Below are 6,265 nucleotides of genomic sequence, written 5' to 3'. Positions count from 1 at the left end.
ATTAGATCTGTTTAGAGACCACATTTCAATCTTGATTAAACTCAAGGGAAGTCTTCCTCAATTGCTCTTGTCATTAGAACACAACATTTGGAGAGGGAAAGGCCAAGAATGGGAATGCAAACAAGAATGGGAAAAAAAGAAAACTACATAATAACATTATTCCTCTAAGCCATAATAATGAATTCAGAGTATGTGTTCATAATCTATTACTAAGACAGAATAAGGCATGAGAACAACAAGTTCTGTTAGAAACATTACTTTCAGCACTCCTCCCCTTTCCTTCACTTTTCATTTTTCCCGTGGACTCCTGATGCTTTCACTTGAATAAATGGCACTGATCATCTCTAAACAATTATCCTTCTATTATATTTTATAAACAATTGCAAATTTGGTTGCAACTGAAGTTTGTTGATCCCACAGCAGCTGGACTCAAAAATATGCTTTTCAGCTTTCTGAAGTGCCCACTGTATACTGGGATGGTGGAATATGTGATAGGGGCCTGGACATGGAGAAAATGTCACAGGCACATGATACACTGAATTGACATCACAATTCTGAATCCTAAGAGGTACAATTCAGTAATTACTGTCTTTTTCTTTGCTTTACTTGCAAACAAAACAAAACAAAAATCCAACAAACAGATCTCTAAAGATTACAGATTAAATGTCTGAAAACACAATTTAGGAAATATGTACAGTAAGATGTTTTATGAATATAAAGTTGAAAGATAATGAGACATAAAAGCACGTTAAAACACATTAGAGAGATATACAGAAAGCTGTAGTTTTTGTATCATAATAAAAATAGGTATAGACTTTTAATGTTGGTATAAATAAGTTAAATATGTACAAACATAAAGCTAATGCTTTCGATTCTCATGCAACTATAAATCTGAAAAAATTTATAATTTTAAAACAGAGCTAAAAAACCAATAAAAATAAAATTAATAACAATAATATTGTATACAATGCTTTGCTGCATCTACCTCACCATTTATAATGTAAACATTTTATTGAATGAGAATTTGTATAGAACCATTTAGATGTGAATAGTTTATTCCATGTTGTACCCATCTGATGACTCATTTTCTTAAAAGATAATTCCCATTTACTGCAAAATCTTTTTCATATGAAATTCACTTGGTGAATCACTAAATATCATTAGATGTATCTTTTTAATATTTTATTAGCTAGTGACAATAAGGAATCAATTAAAAGCTTCATAATCATAAATACAAATGAAAATTCAGGCACTGAAATCATATGACTGTACTGTTTCAAGATGGTTTTCCACATGATTCTATACAGGCTTATATTAAAGGGTTTTATTATTGGCATAAAAATTCAAAATAAAGATATTCTCATGGAGTACTCCACAATTCTAAGACTAAGTTAAAGAAAGTGCTTGTATAAGTATGTGGGAACACTTCACTTACAGTTCTACTTAAGTATTCCTATTATTTTCTTATTCACACTGCAGTCTTTTTCCACAGTCCTCTTTAACTATTGTGAATACTATGCAATCATTTTTGTCTTCTTATTTTTATGGCCACTATATCTCAAATTGGATTAAAGAGTTATCTGAGTGGTGGTAGCCCTCCAGATGGGGGGAAACAAAGTTATAGGTTCTTTTAGGGGCTAGTAGTATAGGAACCGGAGAAGGCAATGGCAGCCCACTCCAGTACTTCTACCTGGAAAATCCCATGGATGGAGGAGCCTGGTGGCCTGTAGTCCACGGGGTTGCTAAGAGTGAGCGACTTCCCTTTCACTTTTCACTTTCATGCATTGAGAAGGAAATGGCAACCTACTCCAGTGTTCTTGCCTGGAGAATCCCAGGGACGAGGGAGCCTGGTGGGCTTCCGTCTATGGGGTCGCACAGAGTCGGACACGACTGAAGCGACTTAGCAGCAGCAGCAGCAGTATAGGAACAGTGTTAGTCGCTCAGTCGTGTCCAACTCTTTTCGATCCCATGGACTGTAGCCCACCAGTCTCCTCTGTCCATGGAGTTCTCCAGGCAAGAATACTGGAGTGGGTTGCCATTTCCTTTTCCAGGGGATCTACCTGACCCAGGGAGTGTAGGAACAAGTGGGCAGCAACTTCCCCTCAAACCACTTAGAGGAATTCTTGTTAATTTTAGGTCACAAATTATTGTCTCAGCTTCCAGAGAAGAAAGACTTAGCTCGTCCACTGTGCTTCTCCTAGCCATTTGGGATCCAGAAAGGTCGTGTATGCGTCCAGTGTCAATCTTCCCCCAGAGACCCTGTCCAATGACAACCATCCCCCCGAGACGTGGATCGAGCTCTGCCCAGGATTGAACCGCCTGTGGTCCTAACCTCGGTTCCTGACAGACGGACACAGATCACATCGAGCTTTCAGAAAAGAAAGCTGTGAACCAGTGCAGACTGAGATTTCCCCCGGCAGTCCAAGGTCCCACTTGCACCCAGTGACCCACAGATTCCAGGAGACAACTGCTTTCAAAAAAGTGATAAATGAGAATTGGGAGGGAATAGAAGAGTTCTTGGATCCCTGTTTCTGAGATCTCACAAATTACTCATAAGATAGAGTATATTCCAGTCACATTATACTCTAACAGTCAACTTGAATGCCCACTACTTTCATAATGTAATACATAATACAAATCAACATAGTTATCCTTTGGTTAAATCAGAATTTAATTGATAGTCAACAGAGTAAAATTGTTTATTCTTCTTTCATCTGCTTTTCTACTAACACACTTTATAATTCAAAGAAAATAACAAAGTATTTACTCCAATTTATTTATATATCATATTCTAATTATTTCTCTAAGTAATATCATTGGAATCTGAAACTCTATTTTTCTTGATTGGGTGATTCTGTAGTTTTATTTTTCCCCTCAACTGTTTCATAAAACTACTATTCTTGTTGTAACACACATAACAAATTTTCAGATATTCTTTGCTTTGTTTCAAAGCTACTAATCAATCATTAATGTTTAATGCATTAATATTAACATATTATTGAAACTGTTAATGAGAATGATATATTTATTATTTATGAAAGTGATCTAAGTCCTTGGTCCTATGTAGATTCTCTAACCTTTTAAATATTGAACTTGTAAATAAATTATATAAATGGTAGAAAGTAATATTTCTCCTGATTCATATTTAAACCCACCCTTTCTATTGCAAATGATATATTCTATGAACATTGCATTGATTAACTAATAAATTTTAAGTGTTATGACCTACCTGAGCTAAACTAGAAATAGGACATTTTTATCAGATAAATATCATCAAAATATTGCGCGATAAAAATAGAAATACAAGAAGATGAGGACAATACTTTTTCAAAATCTGAAAATCAAGCAAAAAATCATAATAAACTTGAGAAAAATTTAGCCCAGTGTTTGATGATGTACATAACTCAGAAGAATTCCTTGTTTTCATATATATTCAAGCTTTTTACATCTCTATTCAGGGTAGAAACTTATCATCATGTCATTAAGCATTTATCACATGTTGTCATGAAGTTGCTTCAGTCATGTCTGACTCTTTACTACCCCATGAACTGCAGCCACCCAGGGTCCTCTGTCAATGGGATTTCCCAGGCAAGAATACTGGAGTGGGTTGCCATTCCCTTCTCCAGGGGATCTTCCTGACCCAGGGATCAAACCTGAGTCTCTTATTTCTCCTGCATTGGCAGGCACATTCTTTACCACTAACCCCATCTGCAATAAGGCAGAGCACAAAAAAATATAGGATTGTATATGAGGTGGTATGCTAAAATGACAACTATCTATCAATCCTCAAGGGCAAGGGTTCAGTACTATTAAGACTTATTTTCTCTTTGCATAGAGCGTGGAGCATCTTAAATTGTCAGAGAGCCACACAATATGCAGTCTTTCAGGAACTCAGGCTAATAGTGACCACACTACCTTTAACACTAATTATCACTATTTTGGCAGATATATGAAAAAGATCATGGTGGAGCACTCATGAAAATGACTACAACTTAGGTCTGGAAGAGACATATTTAAACTTCTACTCCATTCCTAGGAACTCTGTTTCAAAGTCACACTTAAAGGCAGAGCAGCTGAGAATTTAATTGAACTCAGTAACTAGGAATAAAAGGAAAAGAGAACTTTGGTGGTTAAGCTAGGAGATTCTGCCCCACACTGGAAGTCATGAACAGTAGGTGTTCACAATCAAGGAAGACAGAACCCAGCGATACAAAGTAACATAGGTTGAGCAGTCATTTAACATTATAGATAATAAACACTACAGGCATCCAGAGGAAGAGAAAAACATCAAAGTCAAAGCTTGTCTGAAAAAAAAAAAATGCATGTAATCTAAAGGTGGTTAGATGGCCTTTCAACAAAGTGCTGGGGAATGGGGGGCTGCATTCCACATTCATAGGAAATGGTTACTGTTTGTATCAATAATGGGGAGGTAAGGTAGAACTTTAGAGACTAATAGTCCTGAGATCAAATAGCAACTCTTCCTAGCTGTGTGACCTTGAGGAGGTCATCTAACCTCTCTGATTCTGGCAAGTCTGGACAAACCACATGATTTTCTCTATCTTCGTATCAACATATATCAAGCTGTGGCCACAGGATAAAAAAAAAGTATTTTCTGTAATCAAAAAAGAGAGGGATTAGAATATCTGTTTTTTAATAAGAATTACAAGAGATACTTTTAACCTGGCAGTTTGGGAAACATTGAGAATATATAATCCTCAGTTATTTTTTGTTTGTTTTCAGAAAGACAGCTTGATAGAGCAATCAAAATAGAAACTTTGAACTCAGACAGTTTGAATCCTGATTCTGCCACTTGCTAGCAATGAGCTTCTTGGCCTATTAAACATTCTTCTTAGCCTATTAAACATGCTGATTCCTACCTTACAAAACGGTCCAACAGTTTGGTTTCCTCTTTTCTCCCTGACCACTTATGTTTATTCTTTTTTTACTTTTTCCCCTTCATCTAAAAATGTTACTGCTCCTCAGGATCAGTTCATCTTTTTACTTCTCCCTGCACACACATGGTCTCAGATGAACTCATTCTGTCCTTTACTGTAAAATTCTAGCTCTGGGTTTTTCCTTCCCAAATACATGTTCAGCTCAGCCTTCTGATATCTGACCTGCAGATTCATAGGCAACTGTCTTATTAGTATTCCACCGAGAGCTCAGAGACATGTCAAAGCAATGTTTTTGAAAAAAATTATCAATTTCTTCCACTTACACCCCAATTATATGCATAAACACGCAGTCTTCCCCAGTCTTCTCCATATGAGCACATGGCATCATTATCATCTATTAACTATTCACTTCCAGTTATCCCAGTCCCTTCTGGTTTCCTCATTTACCCCTACACACAAAAATCAACCCATCACCAAAATATCTTAAGTCTGTCCGGTTCTCTCCATATTTACAGCCATCTCCCTAGACCAAGCCACCACCAGCACACCTTTTCTGATCTATTAAAATAGACTCTGAACTAAAATATAAAACAGTCTCCACAGTTTTCAAAGTGAACTTTCTAGACATGAAAGGAAACATATCACTCCCTTGCTTAACACCCTTCCAAAGCTTCCCATTATCCAGCCAACACAGTTCAAACTCCATATCCTACAAAACCCTGAAATAATGTGACTTCTCCTTAGTTTTATCCATGCACATTCTGTCCTGCCCTCCTGCCTTACAGCTCCCTGTGATGTCTTTCCTGCTCAAAACAAGATCATTCCTGTCTAAGGTGTCTTGAGTTTTGTATTATCCTCTTTTGTGCTTAACTGGACCCTCTGTTTCCTTCAGATCACAATTGAGATATGAAACCCTCAGAAAATTTCCTCTGATCTCCAATCCAAAGTACTCAACCATACATTTGAGTTTTGCTTTAACTTACAGTGCTGTCACAATGAGTGATTATATATTCACATGTTTATTTATTCATCTTCTGTCTCCTCCCTCTGTATAATTCATTTTCTCAATACATATCAAGCACATGCATACTGCCTAGCATGTTATGGGTGCCCCAGACATATATATTTAATGTATATGAATCCAATGGAGAGTAAATACAATTCTCTTGCCCCACCACCGACAGTAGAGTGACAAAATTGAAAACACCCAAACCTGGATTCTAATTCTGGCTTCACTTTCAAGCCATGCTACTGTTTTAAAATATGGTACACTACAAGCAATAAATGCTGGAGAGGGTGTGGAGAAAAGGGAACCCTCTTACACTGTTGGTGGGAATGCAAACTAGTACAGCCACTATGGAGAACAGCTG

This window comes from Bison bison, unplaced genomic scaffold, assembly GCF_000754665.1.
Source record: "Bison bison bison isolate TAMUID 2011002044 unplaced genomic scaffold, Bison_UMD1.0 scf7180017864349, whole genome shotgun sequence".
Classification (NCBI taxonomy): domain Eukaryota; kingdom Metazoa; phylum Chordata; class Mammalia; order Artiodactyla; family Bovidae; genus Bison; species Bison bison.
This window is presented reverse-complemented; position numbering follows the sequence as displayed.